At 56.7% G+C, this 15,253-nt stretch overlaps 73 pseudogenes; all 73 read right to left on the bottom strand.

Annotated features, from left to right (window-relative positions):
* Positions 1 to 138: 138 nt before the first annotated feature.
* Positions 139 to 257, bottom strand: LOC136592908 (5S ribosomal RNA; annotated as a pseudogene).
* Positions 258 to 337: 80 nt separating this feature from the next.
* LOC136592916 (5S ribosomal RNA) lies at positions 338 to 455 on the bottom strand (annotated as a pseudogene).
* Positions 456 to 535: 80 nt separating this feature from the next.
* LOC136593062 (5S ribosomal RNA) lies at positions 536 to 654 on the bottom strand (annotated as a pseudogene).
* An 80-nt stretch (positions 655 to 734) lies between these two features.
* LOC136592947 (5S ribosomal RNA) lies at positions 735 to 853 on the bottom strand (annotated as a pseudogene).
* Positions 854 to 933: 80 nt separating this feature from the next.
* LOC136592870 (5S ribosomal RNA) lies at positions 934 to 1,052 on the bottom strand (annotated as a pseudogene).
* Positions 1,053 to 1,131: 79 nt separating this feature from the next.
* LOC136593095 (5S ribosomal RNA) lies at positions 1,132 to 1,250 on the bottom strand (annotated as a pseudogene).
* An 80-nt stretch (positions 1,251 to 1,330) lies between these two features.
* On the bottom strand, positions 1,331 to 1,449 carry LOC136592869 (5S ribosomal RNA; annotated as a pseudogene).
* Positions 1,450 to 1,529: 80 nt separating this feature from the next.
* Positions 1,530 to 1,649, bottom strand: LOC136593064 (5S ribosomal RNA; annotated as a pseudogene).
* An 80-nt stretch (positions 1,650 to 1,729) lies between these two features.
* Positions 1,730 to 1,848, bottom strand: LOC136592868 (5S ribosomal RNA; annotated as a pseudogene).
* An 80-nt stretch (positions 1,849 to 1,928) lies between these two features.
* On the bottom strand, positions 1,929 to 2,047 carry LOC136593067 (5S ribosomal RNA; annotated as a pseudogene).
* Positions 2,048 to 2,127: 80 nt separating this feature from the next.
* Positions 2,128 to 2,246, bottom strand: LOC136592828 (5S ribosomal RNA; annotated as a pseudogene).
* An 80-nt stretch (positions 2,247 to 2,326) lies between these two features.
* Positions 2,327 to 2,445, bottom strand: LOC136592866 (5S ribosomal RNA; annotated as a pseudogene).
* Positions 2,446 to 2,723: 278 nt separating this feature from the next.
* LOC136592816 (5S ribosomal RNA) lies at positions 2,724 to 2,842 on the bottom strand (annotated as a pseudogene).
* Positions 2,843 to 2,922: 80 nt separating this feature from the next.
* On the bottom strand, positions 2,923 to 3,041 carry LOC136592865 (5S ribosomal RNA; annotated as a pseudogene).
* An 80-nt stretch (positions 3,042 to 3,121) lies between these two features.
* On the bottom strand, positions 3,122 to 3,240 carry LOC136592863 (5S ribosomal RNA; annotated as a pseudogene).
* An 80-nt stretch (positions 3,241 to 3,320) lies between these two features.
* On the bottom strand, positions 3,321 to 3,439 carry LOC136592804 (5S ribosomal RNA; annotated as a pseudogene).
* An 80-nt stretch (positions 3,440 to 3,519) lies between these two features.
* On the bottom strand, positions 3,520 to 3,638 carry LOC136592840 (5S ribosomal RNA; annotated as a pseudogene).
* Positions 3,639 to 3,718: 80 nt separating this feature from the next.
* LOC136592907 (5S ribosomal RNA) lies at positions 3,719 to 3,837 on the bottom strand (annotated as a pseudogene).
* An 80-nt stretch (positions 3,838 to 3,917) lies between these two features.
* On the bottom strand, positions 3,918 to 4,036 carry LOC136592862 (5S ribosomal RNA; annotated as a pseudogene).
* Positions 4,037 to 4,116: 80 nt separating this feature from the next.
* LOC136592861 (5S ribosomal RNA) lies at positions 4,117 to 4,235 on the bottom strand (annotated as a pseudogene).
* Positions 4,236 to 4,315: 80 nt separating this feature from the next.
* On the bottom strand, positions 4,316 to 4,434 carry LOC136592946 (5S ribosomal RNA; annotated as a pseudogene).
* Positions 4,435 to 4,514: 80 nt separating this feature from the next.
* On the bottom strand, positions 4,515 to 4,633 carry LOC136592860 (5S ribosomal RNA; annotated as a pseudogene).
* Positions 4,634 to 4,713: 80 nt separating this feature from the next.
* LOC136593094 (5S ribosomal RNA) lies at positions 4,714 to 4,832 on the bottom strand (annotated as a pseudogene).
* An 80-nt stretch (positions 4,833 to 4,912) lies between these two features.
* LOC136592876 (5S ribosomal RNA) lies at positions 4,913 to 5,031 on the bottom strand (annotated as a pseudogene).
* Positions 5,032 to 5,111: 80 nt separating this feature from the next.
* Positions 5,112 to 5,231, bottom strand: LOC136593063 (5S ribosomal RNA; annotated as a pseudogene).
* Positions 5,232 to 5,311: 80 nt separating this feature from the next.
* On the bottom strand, positions 5,312 to 5,430 carry LOC136592859 (5S ribosomal RNA; annotated as a pseudogene).
* An 80-nt stretch (positions 5,431 to 5,510) lies between these two features.
* Positions 5,511 to 5,629, bottom strand: LOC136592858 (5S ribosomal RNA; annotated as a pseudogene).
* An 80-nt stretch (positions 5,630 to 5,709) lies between these two features.
* Positions 5,710 to 5,828, bottom strand: LOC136592971 (5S ribosomal RNA; annotated as a pseudogene).
* Positions 5,829 to 5,908: 80 nt separating this feature from the next.
* Positions 5,909 to 6,027, bottom strand: LOC136592906 (5S ribosomal RNA; annotated as a pseudogene).
* Positions 6,028 to 6,107: 80 nt separating this feature from the next.
* LOC136592857 (5S ribosomal RNA) lies at positions 6,108 to 6,226 on the bottom strand (annotated as a pseudogene).
* An 80-nt stretch (positions 6,227 to 6,306) lies between these two features.
* Positions 6,307 to 6,425, bottom strand: LOC136592855 (5S ribosomal RNA; annotated as a pseudogene).
* An 80-nt stretch (positions 6,426 to 6,505) lies between these two features.
* LOC136592931 (5S ribosomal RNA) lies at positions 6,506 to 6,624 on the bottom strand (annotated as a pseudogene).
* An 80-nt stretch (positions 6,625 to 6,704) lies between these two features.
* LOC136592854 (5S ribosomal RNA) lies at positions 6,705 to 6,823 on the bottom strand (annotated as a pseudogene).
* An 80-nt stretch (positions 6,824 to 6,903) lies between these two features.
* Positions 6,904 to 7,022, bottom strand: LOC136592930 (5S ribosomal RNA; annotated as a pseudogene).
* An 80-nt stretch (positions 7,023 to 7,102) lies between these two features.
* LOC136592853 (5S ribosomal RNA) lies at positions 7,103 to 7,221 on the bottom strand (annotated as a pseudogene).
* An 80-nt stretch (positions 7,222 to 7,301) lies between these two features.
* On the bottom strand, positions 7,302 to 7,420 carry LOC136592851 (5S ribosomal RNA; annotated as a pseudogene).
* Positions 7,421 to 7,500: 80 nt separating this feature from the next.
* LOC136592970 (5S ribosomal RNA) lies at positions 7,501 to 7,619 on the bottom strand (annotated as a pseudogene).
* An 80-nt stretch (positions 7,620 to 7,699) lies between these two features.
* On the bottom strand, positions 7,700 to 7,818 carry LOC136592905 (5S ribosomal RNA; annotated as a pseudogene).
* Positions 7,819 to 7,898: 80 nt separating this feature from the next.
* On the bottom strand, positions 7,899 to 8,017 carry LOC136592987 (5S ribosomal RNA; annotated as a pseudogene).
* An 80-nt stretch (positions 8,018 to 8,097) lies between these two features.
* Positions 8,098 to 8,216, bottom strand: LOC136592850 (5S ribosomal RNA; annotated as a pseudogene).
* An 80-nt stretch (positions 8,217 to 8,296) lies between these two features.
* LOC136592904 (5S ribosomal RNA) lies at positions 8,297 to 8,415 on the bottom strand (annotated as a pseudogene).
* Positions 8,416 to 8,495: 80 nt separating this feature from the next.
* LOC136592849 (5S ribosomal RNA) lies at positions 8,496 to 8,614 on the bottom strand (annotated as a pseudogene).
* Positions 8,615 to 8,694: 80 nt separating this feature from the next.
* On the bottom strand, positions 8,695 to 8,813 carry LOC136592903 (5S ribosomal RNA; annotated as a pseudogene).
* An 80-nt stretch (positions 8,814 to 8,893) lies between these two features.
* LOC136592848 (5S ribosomal RNA) lies at positions 8,894 to 9,012 on the bottom strand (annotated as a pseudogene).
* Positions 9,013 to 9,092: 80 nt separating this feature from the next.
* On the bottom strand, positions 9,093 to 9,211 carry LOC136592847 (5S ribosomal RNA; annotated as a pseudogene).
* Positions 9,212 to 9,291: 80 nt separating this feature from the next.
* Positions 9,292 to 9,410, bottom strand: LOC136592929 (5S ribosomal RNA; annotated as a pseudogene).
* Positions 9,411 to 9,490: 80 nt separating this feature from the next.
* LOC136592846 (5S ribosomal RNA) lies at positions 9,491 to 9,609 on the bottom strand (annotated as a pseudogene).
* An 80-nt stretch (positions 9,610 to 9,689) lies between these two features.
* On the bottom strand, positions 9,690 to 9,808 carry LOC136592928 (5S ribosomal RNA; annotated as a pseudogene).
* Positions 9,809 to 9,888: 80 nt separating this feature from the next.
* On the bottom strand, positions 9,889 to 10,007 carry LOC136592844 (5S ribosomal RNA; annotated as a pseudogene).
* Positions 10,008 to 10,087: 80 nt separating this feature from the next.
* LOC136592843 (5S ribosomal RNA) lies at positions 10,088 to 10,206 on the bottom strand (annotated as a pseudogene).
* An 80-nt stretch (positions 10,207 to 10,286) lies between these two features.
* On the bottom strand, positions 10,287 to 10,405 carry LOC136592969 (5S ribosomal RNA; annotated as a pseudogene).
* An 80-nt stretch (positions 10,406 to 10,485) lies between these two features.
* LOC136592901 (5S ribosomal RNA) lies at positions 10,486 to 10,604 on the bottom strand (annotated as a pseudogene).
* An 80-nt stretch (positions 10,605 to 10,684) lies between these two features.
* On the bottom strand, positions 10,685 to 10,803 carry LOC136592985 (5S ribosomal RNA; annotated as a pseudogene).
* Positions 10,804 to 10,883: 80 nt separating this feature from the next.
* LOC136592842 (5S ribosomal RNA) lies at positions 10,884 to 11,002 on the bottom strand (annotated as a pseudogene).
* An 80-nt stretch (positions 11,003 to 11,082) lies between these two features.
* Positions 11,083 to 11,201, bottom strand: LOC136592899 (5S ribosomal RNA; annotated as a pseudogene).
* An 80-nt stretch (positions 11,202 to 11,281) lies between these two features.
* LOC136592841 (5S ribosomal RNA) lies at positions 11,282 to 11,400 on the bottom strand (annotated as a pseudogene).
* Positions 11,401 to 11,480: 80 nt separating this feature from the next.
* LOC136592839 (5S ribosomal RNA) lies at positions 11,481 to 11,599 on the bottom strand (annotated as a pseudogene).
* An 80-nt stretch (positions 11,600 to 11,679) lies between these two features.
* Positions 11,680 to 11,798, bottom strand: LOC136592927 (5S ribosomal RNA; annotated as a pseudogene).
* An 80-nt stretch (positions 11,799 to 11,878) lies between these two features.
* Positions 11,879 to 11,997, bottom strand: LOC136592838 (5S ribosomal RNA; annotated as a pseudogene).
* An 80-nt stretch (positions 11,998 to 12,077) lies between these two features.
* Positions 12,078 to 12,196, bottom strand: LOC136592925 (5S ribosomal RNA; annotated as a pseudogene).
* Positions 12,197 to 12,276: 80 nt separating this feature from the next.
* LOC136593001 (5S ribosomal RNA) lies at positions 12,277 to 12,395 on the bottom strand (annotated as a pseudogene).
* Positions 12,396 to 12,475: 80 nt separating this feature from the next.
* LOC136592837 (5S ribosomal RNA) lies at positions 12,476 to 12,594 on the bottom strand (annotated as a pseudogene).
* A 280-nt stretch (positions 12,595 to 12,874) lies between these two features.
* On the bottom strand, positions 12,875 to 12,993 carry LOC136592836 (5S ribosomal RNA; annotated as a pseudogene).
* An 80-nt stretch (positions 12,994 to 13,073) lies between these two features.
* On the bottom strand, positions 13,074 to 13,192 carry LOC136592835 (5S ribosomal RNA; annotated as a pseudogene).
* Positions 13,193 to 13,272: 80 nt separating this feature from the next.
* Positions 13,273 to 13,391, bottom strand: LOC136592924 (5S ribosomal RNA; annotated as a pseudogene).
* An 80-nt stretch (positions 13,392 to 13,471) lies between these two features.
* LOC136593000 (5S ribosomal RNA) lies at positions 13,472 to 13,590 on the bottom strand (annotated as a pseudogene).
* An 80-nt stretch (positions 13,591 to 13,670) lies between these two features.
* On the bottom strand, positions 13,671 to 13,789 carry LOC136592833 (5S ribosomal RNA; annotated as a pseudogene).
* Positions 13,790 to 14,069: 280 nt separating this feature from the next.
* On the bottom strand, positions 14,070 to 14,188 carry LOC136592832 (5S ribosomal RNA; annotated as a pseudogene).
* Positions 14,189 to 14,268: 80 nt separating this feature from the next.
* On the bottom strand, positions 14,269 to 14,387 carry LOC136592953 (5S ribosomal RNA; annotated as a pseudogene).
* An 80-nt stretch (positions 14,388 to 14,467) lies between these two features.
* Positions 14,468 to 14,586, bottom strand: LOC136592968 (5S ribosomal RNA; annotated as a pseudogene).
* An 80-nt stretch (positions 14,587 to 14,666) lies between these two features.
* LOC136592898 (5S ribosomal RNA) lies at positions 14,667 to 14,785 on the bottom strand (annotated as a pseudogene).
* Positions 14,786 to 14,865: 80 nt separating this feature from the next.
* Positions 14,866 to 14,984, bottom strand: LOC136592831 (5S ribosomal RNA; annotated as a pseudogene).
* An 80-nt stretch (positions 14,985 to 15,064) lies between these two features.
* On the bottom strand, positions 15,065 to 15,183 carry LOC136592830 (5S ribosomal RNA; annotated as a pseudogene).
* Between the last annotated feature and the right edge of the window lie 70 nt (positions 15,184 to 15,253).

Genomic DNA, 15,253 nt, shown 5'->3' with positions numbered 1-15,253 from the left:
TGGCTGGCGGCCGCGATCTGACGAGAGCAGGCACATTCAGCTTAGAATGCCCGTTGACAGCTCCTCCTCCTTTCCTATGGGCTTTCTGCAGTGCGAACGCACCTCCGAAAAGGAAAGAAACCTACTCACGGCCTTAAAAGTCAACGGGACCTGGGATTCCCAGCCGGTCACCCATACTGGTACTTGCCAGGCCTCAAGCTGGCTGGCGGCCGCGGTCTGACGAGAGCAGGCACATTCAGCTTAGAATGCCCGTTGACAGCTCCTTCTCCTTTCCTATGGGCTTTCTGCAGTGCGAACGCACCTCCGAAAAGGAAAGAAACCTACTCACGGCCTTAAATGTCAACGGGACCTGGATTCCCAGCCGGTCACCCATACTGGTACTTGCCAGGCCTCAAGCTGGCTGGCGGCCGCGATCTGACGAGAGCAGGCACATTCAGCTTAGAATGCCCGTTGACAGCTCCTCCTCCTTTCCTATGGGCTTTCTGCAGTGCGAACGCACCTCCGAAAAGGAAAGAAACCTACTCACGGCCTTAAAAGTCAACGCGACCTGGGATTCCCAGCCGGTCACCCATACTGGTACTTGCCAGGCCTCAAGCTGGCTGGCGGCCGCGATCTGACGAGAGCAGGCACATTCAGCTTAGAATGCCCGTTGACAGCTCCTCCTCCTTTCCTATGGGCTTTCTGCAGTGCGAACGCACCTCCGAAAAGGAAAGAAACCTACTCACGGCCTTAAAAGTCAACGGGACCTGGGATTCCCAGCCGGTCACCCATACTGGTACTTGCCAGGCCTCAAGCTGGCTGGCAGCTGCGATCTGACGAGAGCAGGCACATTCAGATTAGAATGCCCGTTGACAGCTCCTCCTCCTTTCCTATGGGCTTTCTGCAGTGCGAACGCACCTCCGAAAAGGAAAGAAACCTACTCACGGCCTTAAAAGTCAACGGGACCTGGGATTCCCAGCCGGTCACCCATACTGGTACTTGCCAGGCCTCAAGCTGGCTGGCGGCCGCGATCTGACGAGAGCAGGCACATTCAGCTTAGAATGCCCGTTGACAGCTCTCCTCCTTTCCTATGGGCTTTCTGCAGTGCGAACGCACCTCCGAAAAGGAAAGAAACCTACTCACGGCCTTAAAAGTCAACGGGACCTGGGATTCCCAGCCGGTCACCCATACTGGTACTTGCCAGGCCTCAAGCTGGCTGGCGGCCGCGATCTGACGAGAGCAGGCACATTCAGCTTAGAATGCCCTTTGACAGCTCCTCCTCCTTTCCTATGGGCTTTCTGCAGTGCGAACGCACCTCCAAAAAGGAAAGAAACCTACTCACGGCCTTAAAAGTCAACGGGACCTGGGATTCCCAGCCGGTCACCCATACTGGTACTTGCCAGGCCTCAAGCTGGCTGGCGGCCGCGATCTGACGAGAGCAGGCACATTCAGCTTAGAATGCCCGTTGACAGCTCCTCCTCCTTTCCTATGGGCTTTCTGCAGTGCGAACGCACCTCCGAAACGGAAAGAAACCTACTCACGGCCTTAAAAGTCAACGGGACCTGGGATTCCCAGCCGGTCACCCATACTGGTACTTGCCAGGCCTCAAGCTGGCTGGCGGCCGCGATCTGACGAGAGCAGGCACATTCAGCTTAGAATGCCCCGTTGACAGCTTCTCCTCCTTTCCTATGGGCTTTCTGCAGTGCGAACGCACCTCCGAAAAGGAAAGAAACCTACTCACGGCCTTAAAAGTCAACGGGACCTGGGATTCCCAGCCGGTCACCCATACTGGTACTTGCCAGGCCTCAAGCTGGCTGGCGGCCGCGATCTGACGAGAGCAGGCACATTCAGCTTAGAATGCCCGTTGACAGCTCCTCCTCCTTTCCTATGGGCTTTCTGCAGTGCGAACGCACCTCCGAAACGGAAAGAAACCTACTCACGGCCTTAAAAGTCAACGGGACCTGGGATTCCCAGCCGGTCACTCATACTGGTACTTGCCAGGCCTCAAGCTGGCTGGCGGCCGCGATCTGACGAGAGCAGGCACATTCAGCTTAGAATGCCCGTTGACAGCTCCTCCTCCTTTCCTATGGGCTTTCTGCAGTGCGAACGCACCTCCGAAAAGGAAAGAAACCTACTCACGGCCTTAAAAGTCAACAGGACCTGGGATTCCCAGCCGGTCACCCATACTGGTACTTGCCAGGCCTCAAGCTGGCTGGCGGCCGCGATCTGACGAGAGCAGGTACATTCAGCTTAGAATGCCCGTTGACAGCTCCTCCTCCTTTCCTATGGGCTTTCTGCAGTGCGAACGCACCTCCGAAAAGGAAAGAAACCTACTCACGGCCTTAAAAGTCAACGGGACCTGGGATTCCCAGCCGGTCACCCATACTGGTACTTGCCAGGCCTCAAGCTGGCTGGCGGCCGCGATCTGACGAGAGCAGGCACATTCAGCTTAGAATGCCCGTTGACAGCTCCTCCTCCTTTCCTATGGGCTTTCTGCAGTGCGAACGCACCTCCGAAAAGGAAAGAAACCTACTCACGGCCTTAAAAGTCAACGGGACCTGGGATTCCCAGCCGGTCGCCCATACTGGTACTTGCCAGGCCTCAAGCTGGCTGGCGGCCGCGATCTGACGAGAGCAGGCACATTCAGCTAGAATGCCCGTTGACAGCTCCTCCTCCTTTCCTATGGGCTTTCTGCAGTGCGAACGCACCTCCGAAAAGGAAAGAAACCTACTCACGGCCTTAAAAGTCAACGGGACCTGGGATTCCCAGACGGTCACCCATACTGGTACTTGCCAGGCCTCAAGCTGGCTGGCGGCCGCGATCTGACGAGAGCAGGCACATTCAGCTTAGAATGCCCGTTGACAGCTCCTCCTCCTTTCCTATGGGCTTTCTGCAGTGCGAACGCACCTCCGAAAAGGAAAGAAACCTACTCACGGCCTTAAAAGTCAACGGGACCTGGGATTCCCAGCCGGTCACCCATACTGGTACTTGCCAGGCCTCAAGCTGGCTGGCGGCCGCGATCTGACGAGAGCAGGCACATTCAGCTTAGAATGCCCGTTGACAGCTCCTCCTCCTTTCCTATGGGCTTTCTGCAGTGCGAACGCACCTCCGAAAAGGAAAGAAACCTACTCACGGCCTTAAAAGTCAACGGGACCTGGGATTCCCAGCCGGTCACCCATACTGGTACTTGCCAGGCCTCAAGCTGGCTGGCGGCCGCGATCTGACGAGAGCAGGCACATTCAGCTTAGAATGCCCGTTGACAGCTCCTCCTCCTTTCCTATGGGCTTTCTGCAGTGCGAACGCACCTCCGAAAAGGAAAGAAACCTACTCACGGCCTTAAAAGTCAACGGGACCTGGGATTCCCAGACGGTCACCCATACTGGTACTTGCCAGGCCTCAAGCTGGCTGGCGGCCGCGATCTGACGAGAGCAGGCACATTCAGCTTAGAATGCCCGTTGACAGCTCCTCCTCCTTTCCTATGGGCTTTCTGCAGTGCGAACGCACCTCCGAAAAGGAAAGAAACCTACTCACGGCCTTAAAAGTCAACGGGACCTGGTATTCCCAGCCGGTCACCCATACTGGTACTTGCCAGGCCTCAAGCTGGCTGGCGGCCGCGATCTGACGAGAGCAGGCACATTCAGCTTAGAATGCCCGTTGACAGCTCCTCCTCCTTTCCTATGGGCTTTCTGCAGTGCGAACGCACCTCCGAAAAGGAAAGAAACCTACTCACGGCCTTAAAAGTCAACGGGACCTGGGATTCCCAGCCGGTCACCCATACTGGTACTTGCCAGGCCTCAAGCTGGCTGGCGGCCGCGGTCTGACGAGAGCAGGCACATTCAGCTTAGAATGCCCGTTGACAGCTCCTTCTCCTTTCCTATGGGCTTTCTGCAGTGCGAACGCACCTCCGAAAAGGAAAGAAACCTACTCACGGCCTTAAAAGTCAACGGGACCTGGGATTCCCAGCCGGTCACCCATACTGGTACTTGCCAGGCCTCAAGCTGGCTGGCGGCCGCGATCTGACGAGAGCAGGCACATTCAGCTTAGAATGCCCGTTGACAGCTCCTCCTCCTTTCCTATGGGCTTTCTGCAGTGCGAACGCACCTCCGAAAAGGAAAGAAACCTACTCACGGCCTTAAAAGTCAACGGGACCTGGGATTCCCAGCCGGTCACCCATACTGGTACTTGCCAGGCCTCAAGCTGGCTGGCGGCCGCGATCTGACGAGAGCAGGCACATTCAGCTTAGAATGCCCGTTGACAGCTCCTCCTCCTTTCCTATGGGCTTTCTGCAGTGCGAACGCACCTCCGAAAAGGAAAGAAACCTACTCACGGCCTTAAAAGTCAACGGGACCTGGGATTCCCAGCCGGTCACCCATACTGGTACTTGCCAGGCCTCAAGCTGGCTGGCAGCTGCGATCTGACGAGAGCAGGCACATTCAGATTAGAATGCCCGTTGACAGCTCCTCCTCCTTTCCTATGGGCTTTCTGCAGTGCGAACGCACCTCCGAAAAGGAAAGAAACCTACTCACGGCCTTAAAAGTCAACGGGACCTGGGATTCCCAGCCGGTCACCCATACTGGTACTTGCCAGGCCTCAAGCTGGCTGGCGGCCGCGATCTGACGAGAGCAGGCACATTCAGCTTAGAATGCCCGTTGACAGCTTCTCCTCCTTTCCTATGGGCTTTCTGCAGTGCGAACGCACCTCCGAAAAGGAAAGAAACCTACTCACGGCCTTAAAAGTCAACGGGACCTGGGATTCCCAGCCGGTCACCCATACTGGTACTTGCCAGGCCTCAAGCTGGCTGGCGGCCGCGATCTGACGAGAGCAGGCACATTCAGCTTAGAATGCCCTTTGACAGCTCCTCCTCCTTTCCTATGGGCTTTCTGCAGTGCGAACGCACCTCCAAAAAGGAAAGAAACCTACTCACGGCCTTAAAAGTCAACGGGACCTGGGATTCCCAGCCGGTCACCCATACTGGTACTTGCCAGGCCTCAAGCTGGCTGGTGGCCGCGATCTGACGAGAGCAGGCACATTCAGCTTAGAATGCCCGTTGACAGCTCCTCCTCCTTTCCTATGGGCTTTCTGCAGTGCGAACGCACCTCCGAAACGGAAAGAAACCTACTCACGGCCTTAAAAGTCAACGGGACCTGGGATTCCCAGCCGGTCACCCATACTGGTACTTGCCAGGCCTCAAGCTGGCTGGCGGCCGCGATCTGACGAGAGCAGGCACATTCAGCTTAGAATGCCCCGTTGACAGCTTCTCCTCCTTTCCTATGGGCTTTCTGCAGTGCGAACGCACCTCCGAAAAGGAAAGAAACCTACTCACGGCCTTAAAAGTCAACGGGACCTGGGATTCCCAGCCGGTCACCCATACTGGTACTTGCCAGGCCTCAAGCTGGCTGGCGGCCGCGATCTGACGAGAGCAGGCACATTCAGCTTAGAATGCCCGTTGACAGCTCCTCCTCCTTTCCTATGGGCTTTCTGCAGTGCGAACGCACCTCCGAAACGGAAAGAAACCTACTCACGGCCTTAAAAGTCAACGGGACCTGGGATTCCCAGCCGGTCACCCATACTGGTACTTGCCAGGCCTCAAGCTGGCTGGCGGCCGCGATCTGACGAGAGCAGGCACATTCAGCTTAGAATGCCCGTTGACAGCTCCTCCTCCTTTCCTATGGGCTTTCTGCAGTGCGAACGCACCTCCGAAAAGGAAAGAAACCTACTCACGGCCTTAAAAGTCAACAGGACCTGGGATTCCCAGCCGGTCACCCATACTGGTACTTGCCAGGCCTCAAGCTGGCTGGCGGCCGCGATCTGACGAGAGCAGGCACATTCAGCCTAGAATGCCCGTTGACAGCTCCTCCTCCTTTCCTATGGGCTTTCTGCAGTGCGAACTCACCTCCGAAAAGGAAAGAAACCTACTCACGGCCTTAAAAGTCAACGGGACCTGGGATTCCCAGCCGGTCACCCATACTGGTACTTGCCAGGCCTCAAGCTGGCTGGCGGCCGCGGTCTGACGAGAGCAGGCACATTCAGCTTAGAATGCCCGTTGACAGCTCCTCCTCCTTTCCTATGGGCTTTCTGCAGTGCGAACGCACCTCCGAAAAGGAAAGAAACCTACTCACGGCCTTAAAAGTCAACGGGACCTGGGATTCCCAGCCGGTCACCCATACTGGTACTTGCCAGGCCTCAAGCTGGCTGGCGGCCGCGATCTGACGAGAGCAGGCACATTCAGCTTAGAATGCCCGTTGACAGCTCCTCCTCCTTTCCTATGGGCTTTCTGCAGTGCGAACGCACCTCCGAAAAGGAAAGAAACCTACTCACGGCCTTAAAAGTCAACGGGACCTGGGATTCCCAGCCGGTCACCCATACTGGTACTTGCCAGGCCTCAAGCTGGCTGGCGGCCGCGATCTGACGAGAGCAGGCACATTCAGCTTAGAATGCCCGTTGACAGCTCCTCCTCCTTTCCTATGGGCTTTCTGCAGTGCGAACGCACCTCCGAAAAGGAAAGAAACCTACTCACGGCCTTAAAAGTCAACGGGACCTGGGATTCCCAGCCGGTCACCCATACTGGTACTTGCCAGGCCTCAAGCTGGCTGGCGGCTGCGATCTGACGAGAGCAGGCACATTCAGATTAGAATGCCCGTTGACAGCTCCTCCTCCTTTGCTATGGGCTTTCTGCAGTGCGAACGCACCTCCGAAAAGGAAAGAAACCTACTCACGGCCTTAAAAGTCAACGGGACCTGGGATTCCCAGCCGGTCACCCATACTGGTACTTGCCAGGCCTCAAGCTGGCTGGCGGCCGCGATCTGACGAGAGCAGGCACATTCAGCTTAGAATGCCCGTTGACAGCTCCTCCTCCTTTCCTATGGGCTTTCTGCAGTGCGAACGCACCTCCGAAAAGGAAAGAAACCTACTCACGGCCTTAAAAGTCAACGGGACCTGGGATTCCCAGCCGGTCACCCATACTGGTACTTGCCAGGCCTCAAGCTGGCTGGCGGCTGCGATCTGACGAGAGCAGGCACATTCAGATTAGAATGCCCGTTGACAGCTCCTCCTCCTTTCCTATGGGCTTTCTGCAGTGCGAACGCACCTCCGAAAAGGAAAGAAACCTACTCACGGCCTTAAAAGTCAACGGGACCTGGGATTCCCAGCCGGTCACCCATACTGGTACTTGCCAGGCCTCAAGCTGGCTGGCGGCCGCGATCTGACGAGAGCAGGCACATTCAGCTTAGAATGCCCGTTGACAGCTCCTCCTCCTTTCCTATGGGCTTTCTGCAGTGCGAACGCACCTCCGAAACGGAAAGAAACCTACTCACGGCCTTAAAAGTCAACGGGACCTGGGATTCCCAGCCGGTCACCCATACTGGTACTTGCCAGGCCTCAAGCTGGCTGGCGGCCGCGATCTGACGAGAGCAGGCACATTCAGCTTAGAATGCCCGTTGACAGCTCCTCCTCCTTTCCTATGGGCTTTCTGCAGTGCGAACGCACCTCCGAAAAGGAAAGAAACCTACTCACGGCCTTAAAAGTCAACAGGACCTGGGATTCCCAGCCGGTCACCCATACTGGTACTTGCCAGGCCTCAAGCTGGCTGGCGGCCGCGATCTGACGAGAGCAGGCACATTCAGCCTAGAATGCCCGTTGACAGCTCCTCCTCCTTTCCTATGGGCTTTCTGCAGTGCGAACTCACCTCCGAAAAGGAAAGAAACCTACTCACGGCCTTAAAAGTCAACGGGACCTGGGATTCCCAGCCGGTCACCCATACTGGTACTTGCCAGGCCTCAAGCTGGCTGGCGGCCGCGGTCTGACGAGAGCAGGCACATTCAGCTTAGAATGCCCGTTGACAGCTCCTCCTCCTTTCCTATGGGCTTTCTGCAGTGCGAACGCACCTCCGAAAAGGAAAGAAACCTACTCACGGCCTTAAAAGTCAACGGGACCTGGGATTCCCAGCCGGTCACCCATACTGGTACTTGCCAGGCCTCAAGCTGGCTGGCGGCCGCGATCTGACGAGAGCAGGCACATTCAGCTTAGAACGCCCGTTGACAGCTCCTTCTCCTTTCCTATGGGCTTTCTGCAGTGCGAACGCACCTCCGAAAAGGAAAGAAACCTACTCACGGCCTTAAAAGTCAACGGGACCTGGGATTCCCAGCCGGTCACCCATACTGGTACTTGCCAGGCCTCAAGCTGGCTGGCGGCCGCGATCTGACGAGAGCAGGCACATTCAGCTTAGAATGCCCGTTGACAGCTCCTCCTCCTTTCCTATGGGCTTTCTGCAGTGCGAACGCACCTCCGAAAAGGAAAGAAACCTACTCACGGCCTTAAAAGTCAACGGGACCTGGGATTCCCAGCCGGTCACCCATACTGGTACTTGCCAGGCCTCAAGCTGGCTGGCGGCCGCGGTCTGACGAGAGCAGGCACATTCAGCTTAGAATGCCCGTTGACAGCTCCTCCTCCTTTCCTATGGGCTTTCTGCAGTGCGAACGCACCTCCGAAAAGGAAAGAAACCTACTCACGGCCTTAAAAGTCAACGGGACCTGGGATTCCCAGCCGGTCACCCATACTGGTACTTGCCAGGCCTCAAGCTGGCTGGCGGCCGCGATCTGACGAGAGCAGGCACATTCAGCTTAGAATGCCCGTTGACAGCTCCTCCTCCTTTCCTATGGGCTTTCTGCAGTGCGAACGCACCTCCGAAAAGGAAAGAAACCTACTCACGGCCTTAAAAGTCAACGGGACCTGGGATTCCCAGCCGGTCACCCATACTGGTACTTGCCAGGCCTCAAGCTGGCTGGCGGCCGCGGTCTGACGAGAGCAGGCACATTCAGCTTAGAATGCCCGTTGACAGCTCCTCCTCCTTTCCTATGGGCTTTCTGCAGTGCGAACGCACCTCCGAAAAGGAAAGAAACCTACTCACGGCCTTAAAAGTCAACGGGACCTGGGATTCCCAGCCGGTCACCCATACTGGTACTTGCCAGGCCTCAAGCTGGCTGGCGGCCGCGATCTGACGAGAGCAGGCACATTCAGCTTAGAATGCCCGTTGACAGCTCCTCCTCCTTTCCTATGGGCTTTCTGCAGTGCGAACGCACCTCCGAAAAGGAAAGAAACCTACTCACGGCCTTAAAAGTCAACGGGACCTGGGATTCCCAGCCGGTCACCCATACTGGTACTTGCCAGGCCTCAAGCTGGCTGGCGGCCGCGATCTGACGAGAGCAGGCACATTCAGCTTAGAATGCCCGTTGACAGCTCCTCCTCCTTTCCTATGGGCTTTCTGCAGTGCGAACGCACCTCCGAAAAGGAAAGAAACCTACTCACGGCCTTAAAAGTCAACGGGACCTGGGATTCCCAGCCGGTCACCCATACTGGTACTTGCCAGGCCTCAAGCTGGCTGGCGGCTGCGATCTGACGAGAGCAGGCACATTCAGATTAGAATGCCCGTTGACAGCTCCTCCTCCTTTGCTATGGGCTTTCTGCAGTGCGAACGCACCTCCGAAAAGGAAAGAAACCTACTCACGGCCTTAAAAGTCAACGGGACCTGGGATTCCCAGCCGGTCACCCATACTGGTACTTGCCAGGCCTCAAGCTGGCTGGCGGCCGCGATCTGACGAGAGCAGGCACATTCAGCTTAGAATGCCCGTTGACAGCTCCTCCTCCTTTCCTATGGGCTTTCTGCAGTGCGAACGCACCTCCGAAAAGGAAAGAAACCTACTCACGGCCTTAAAAGTCAACGGGACCTGGGATTCCCAGCCGGTCACCCATACTGGTACTTGCCAGGCCTCAAGCTGGCTGGCGGCTGCGATCTGACGAGAGCAGGCACATTCAGATTAGAATGCCCGTTGACAGCTCCTCCTCCTTTCCTATGGGCTTTCTGCAGTGCGAACGCACCTCCGAAAAGGAAAGAAACCTACTCACGGCCTTAAAAGTCAACGGGACCTGGGATTCCCAGCCGGTCACCCATACTGGTACTTGCCAGGCCTCAAGCTGGCTGGCGGCCGCGATCTGACGAGAGCAGGCACATTCAGCTTAGAATGCCCGTTGACAGCTCCTCCTCCTTTCCTATGGGCTTTCTGCAGTGCGAACGCACCTCCGAAACGGAAAGAAACCTACTCACGGCCTTAAAAGTCAACGGGACCTGGGATTCCCAGCCGGTCACCCATACTGGTACTTGCCAGGCCTCAAGCTGGCTGGCGGCCGCGATCTGACGAGAGCAGGCACATTCAGCTTAGAATGCCCGTTGACAGCTCCTCCTCCTTTCCTATGGGCTTTCTGCAGTGCGAACGCACCTCCGAAAAGGAAAGAAACCTACTCACGGCCTTAAAAGTCAACAGGACCTGGGATTCCCAGCCGGTCACCCATACTGGTACTTGCCAGGCCTCAAGCTGGCTGGCGGCCGCGATCTGACGAGAGCAGGCACATTCAGCCTAGAATGCCCGTTGACAGCTCCTCCTCCTTTCCTATGGGCTTTCTGCAGTGCGAACTCACCTCCGAAAAGGAAAGAAACCTACTCACGGCCTTAAAAGTCAACGGGACCTGGGATTCCCAGCCGGTCACCCATACTGGTACTTGCCAGGCCTCAAGCTGGCTGGCGGCCGCGGTCTGACGAGAGCAGGCACATTCAGCTTAGAATGCCCGTTGACAGCTCCTCCTCCTTTCCTATGGGCTTTCTGCAGTGCGAACGCACCTCCGAAAAGGAAAGAAACCTACTCACGGCCTTAAAAGTCAACGGGACCTGGGATTCCCAGCCGGTCACCCATACTGGTACTTGCCAGGCCTCAAGCTGGCTGGCGGCCGCGATCTGACGAGAGCAGGCACATTCAGCTTAGAACGCCCGTTGACAGCTCCTCCTCCTTTCCTATGGGCTTTCTGCAGTGCGAACGCACCTCCGAAAAGGAAAGAAACCTACTCACGGCCTTAAAAGTCAACGGGACCTGGGATTCCCAGCCGGTCACCCATACTGGTACTTGCCAGGCCTCAAGCTGGCTGGCGGCCGCGATCTGACGAGAGCAGGCACATTCAGCTTAGAATGCCCGTTGACAGCTCCTCCTCCTTTCCTATGGGCTTTCTGCAGTGCGAACGCACCTCCGAAAAGGAAAGAAACCTACTCACGGCCTTAAAAGTCAACGGGACCTGGGATTCCCAGCCGGTCACCCATACTGGTACTTGCCAGGCCTCAAGCTGGCTGGCGGCCGCGGTCTGACGAGAGCAGGCACATTCAGCTTAGAATGCCCGTTGACAGCTCCTCCTCCTTTCCTATGGGCTTTCTGCAGTGCGAACGCACCTCCGAAAAGGAAAGAAACCTACTCACGGCCTTAAAAGTCAACGGGACCTGGGATTCCCAGCCGGTCACCCATACTGGTACTTGCCAGGCCTCAAGCTGGCTGGCGGCCGCGATCTGACGAGAGCAGGCACATTCAGCTTAGAATGCCCGTTGACAGCTCCTCCTCCTTTCCTATGGGCTTTCTGCAGTGCGAACGCACCTCCGAAAAGGAAAGAAACCTACTCACGGCCTTAAAAGTCAACGGGACCTGGGATTCCCAGCCGGTCACCCATACTGGTACTTGCCAGGCCTCAAGCTGGCTGGCGGCCGCGATCTGACGAGAGCAGGCACATTCAGCTTAGAATGCCCGTTGACAGCTCCTCCTCCTTTCCTATGGGCTTTCTGCAGTGCGAACGCACCTCCGAAAAGGAAAGAAACCTACTCACGGCCTTAAAAGTCAACGGGACCTGGGATTCCCAGCCGGTCACCCATACTGGTACTTGCCAGGCCTCAAGCTGGCTGGCGGCTGCGATCTGACGAGAGCAGGCACATTCAGATTAGAATGCCCGTTGACAGCTCCTCCTCCTTTGCTATGGGCTTTCTGCAGTGCGAACGCACCTCCGAAAAGGAAAGAAACCTACTCACGGCCTTAAAAGTCAACGGGACCTGGGATTCCCAGCCGGTCACCCATACTGGTACTTGCCAGGCCTCAAGCTGGCTGGCGGCCGCGATCTGACGAGAGCAGGCACATTCAGCTTAGAATGCCCGTTGACAGCTCCTCCTCCTTTCCTATGGGCTTTCTGCAGTGCGAACGCACCTCCGAAAAGGAAAGAAACCTACTCACGGCCTTAAAAGTCAACGGGACCTGGGATTCCCAGCCGGTCACCCATACTGGTACTTGCCAGGCCTCAAGCTGGCTGGCGGCTGCGATCTGACGAGAGCAGGCACATTCAGATTAGAATGCCCGTTGACAGCTCCTCCTCCTTTGCTATGGGCTTTCTGCAGTGCGAACGCACCTCCGAAACGGAAAGGAACCTACTCACGGCCTTAAAAGTCAACGGGACCTGGGATTCCCAGCCGGTCACCCATACTTCTACTTGCCAGGCCTCAAGCTGCCTGGCGGCCGCGATCTGACGAGAGCAGGCACATTCAGCTTAGAATGCCCGTTGACAGCTCCTCCTCCTTTCCTATGGGCTTTCTGCAGTGCGAACGCACCTCCGAAAAGGAAAGAAACCTACTCACGGCCTTAAAAGTCAACGGGACCTGGGATTCCCAGCCGGTCACCCATACTGGTACTTGCCAGGCCTCAAGCTGGCTGGCGGCCGCGATCTGACGAGAGCAGGCACATTCAGCTTAGAATGCCCGTTGACAGCTCCTCCTCCTTTCCTATGGGCTTTCTGCAGTGCGAACGCACCTCCGAAACGGAAAGAAACCTACTCACGGCCTTAAAAGTCAACGGGACCTGGGATTCCCAGCCGGTCACCCATACTGGTACTTGCCAGGCCTCAAGCTGGCTGGCGGCCGCGATCTGACGAGAGCAGGCACATTCAGCTTAGAATGCCCCGTTGACAGCTTCTCCTCCTTTCCTATGGGCTTTCTGCAGTGCGAACGCACCTCCGAAAAGGAAAGAAACCTACTCACGGCCTTAAAAGTCAACGGGACCTGGGATTCCCAGCCGGTCACCCATACTGGTACTTGCCAGGCCTCAAGCTGGCTGGCGGCCGCGATCTGACGAGAGCAGGCACATTCAGCTTAGAATGCCCGTTGACAGCTCCTCCTCCTTTCCTATGGGCTTTCTGCAGTGCGAACGCACCTCCGAAACGGAAAGAAACCTACTCACGGCCTTAAAAGTCAACGGGACCTGGGATTCCCAGCCGGTCACCCATACTGGTACTTGCCAGGCCTCAAGCTGGCTGGCGGCCGCGATCTGACGAGAGCAGGCACATTCAGCTTAGAATGCCCGTTGACAGCTCCTCCTCCTTTCCTATGGGCTTTCTGCAGTGCGAACGCACCTCCGAAAAGGAAAGAAACCTACTCACGGCCTTAAAAGTCAACGGGACCTGGGATTCCCAGCCGGTCACCCATACTGGTACTTGCCAGGCCTCAAGCTGGCTGGCGGCTGCGATCTGACGAGAGCAGGCACATTCAGATTAGAATGCCCGTTGACAGCTCCTCCTCCTTTGCTATGGGCTTTCTGCAGTGCGAACGCACCTCCGAAACGGAAAGGAACCTACTCACGGCCTTAAAAGTCAACGGGACCTGGGATTCCCAGCCGGTCACCCATACTTCTACTTGCCAGGCCTCAAGCTGCCTGGCGGCCGCGATCTGACGAGAGCAGGCACATTCAGCTTAGAATGCCCGTTGACAGCTCCTCCTCCTTTCCTATGGGCTTTCTGCAGTGCGAACGCACCTCCGAAAAGGAAAGAAACCTACTCACGGCCTTAAAAGTCAACGGGACCTGGGATTCCCAGCCGGTCACCCATACTGGTACTTGCCAGGCCTCAAGCTGGCTGGCGGCCGCGATCTGACGAGAGCAGGCACATTCAGCTTAGAATGCCCGTTGACAGCTCCTCCTCCTTTCCTATGGGCTTTCTGCAGTGCGAACGCACCTCCGAAACGGAAAGAAACCTACTCACGGCCTTAAAAGTCAACGGGACCTGGGATTCCCAGCCGGTCACCCATACTGGTACTTGCCAGGCCTCAAGCTGGCTGGCGGCCGCGATCTGACGAGAGCAGGCACATTCAGCTTAGAATGCCCCGTTGACAGCTTCTCCTCCTTTCCTATGGGCTTTCTGCAGTGCGAACGCACCTCCGAAAAGGAAAGAAACCTACTCACGGCCTTAAAAGTCAACGGGACCTGGGATTCCCAGCCGGTCACCCATACTGGTACTTGCCAGGCCTCAAGCTGGCTGGCGGCCGCGATCTGACGAGAGCAGGCACATTCAGCTTAGAATGCCCGTTGACAGCTCCTCCTCCTTTCCTATGGGCTTTCTGCAGTGCGAACGCACCTCCGAAACGGAAAGAAACCTACTCACGGCCTTAAAAGTCAACGGGACCTGGGATTCCCAGCCGGTCACCCATACTGGTACTTGCCAGGCCTCAAGCTGGCTGGCGGCCGCGATCTGACGAGAGCAAGCACATTCAGCTTAGAATGCCCGTTGACAGCTCCTCCTCCTTTCCTATGGGCTTTCTGCAGTGCGAACGCACCTCCGAAAAGGAAAGAAACCTACTCACGGCCTTAAAAGTCAACAGGACCTGGGATTCCCAGCCGGTCACCCATACTGGTACTTGCCAGGCCTCAAGCTGGCTGGCGGCCGCGATCTGACGAGAGCAGGCACATTCAGCCTAGAATGCCCGTTGACAGCTCCTCCTCCTTTCCTATGGGCTTTCTGCAGTGCGAACTCACCTCCGAAAAGGAAAGAAACCTACTCACGGCCTTAAAAGTCAACGGGACCTGGGATTCCCAGCCGGTCACCCATACTGGTACTTGCCAGGCCTCAAGCTGGCTGGCGGCCGCGGTCTGACGAGAGCAGGCACATTCAGCTTAGAATGCCCGTTGACAGCTCCTCCTCCTTTCCTATGGGCTTTCTGCAGTGCGAACGCACCTCCGAAAAGGAAAGAAACCTACTCACGGCCTTAAAAGTCAACGGGACCTGGGATTCCCAGCCGGTCACCCATACTGGTACTTGCCAGGCCTCAAGCTGGCTGGCGGCCGCGATCTGACGAGAGCAGGCACATTCAGCTTAGAATGCCCGTTGACAGCTCCTCCTCCTTTCCTATGGGCTTTCTGCAGTGCGAACGCACCTCCGAAAAGGAAAGAAACCTACTCACGGCCTTAAAAGTCAACGGGACCTGGGATTCCCAGCCGGTCACCCATACTGGTACTTGCCAGGCCTCAAGCTGGCTGGCGGCCGCGATCTGACGAGAGCAGGCACATTCAGCTTAGAATGCCCGTTGACAGCTCCTCCTCCTTTCCTATGGGCTTTCTGCAGTGCGAACGCACCTCCGAAAAGGAAAGAAACCTACTCA

The sequence above is a fragment of the Eleutherodactylus coqui genome, unplaced genomic scaffold (assembly GCF_035609145.1).
Source record: "Eleutherodactylus coqui strain aEleCoq1 unplaced genomic scaffold, aEleCoq1.hap1 HAP1_SCAFFOLD_417, whole genome shotgun sequence".
Taxonomy (NCBI): domain Eukaryota; kingdom Metazoa; phylum Chordata; class Amphibia; order Anura; family Eleutherodactylidae; genus Eleutherodactylus; species Eleutherodactylus coqui.
Note: the sequence above shows the minus strand (reverse complement) of the source record. Positions and strands in the feature narration are given on the sequence as shown.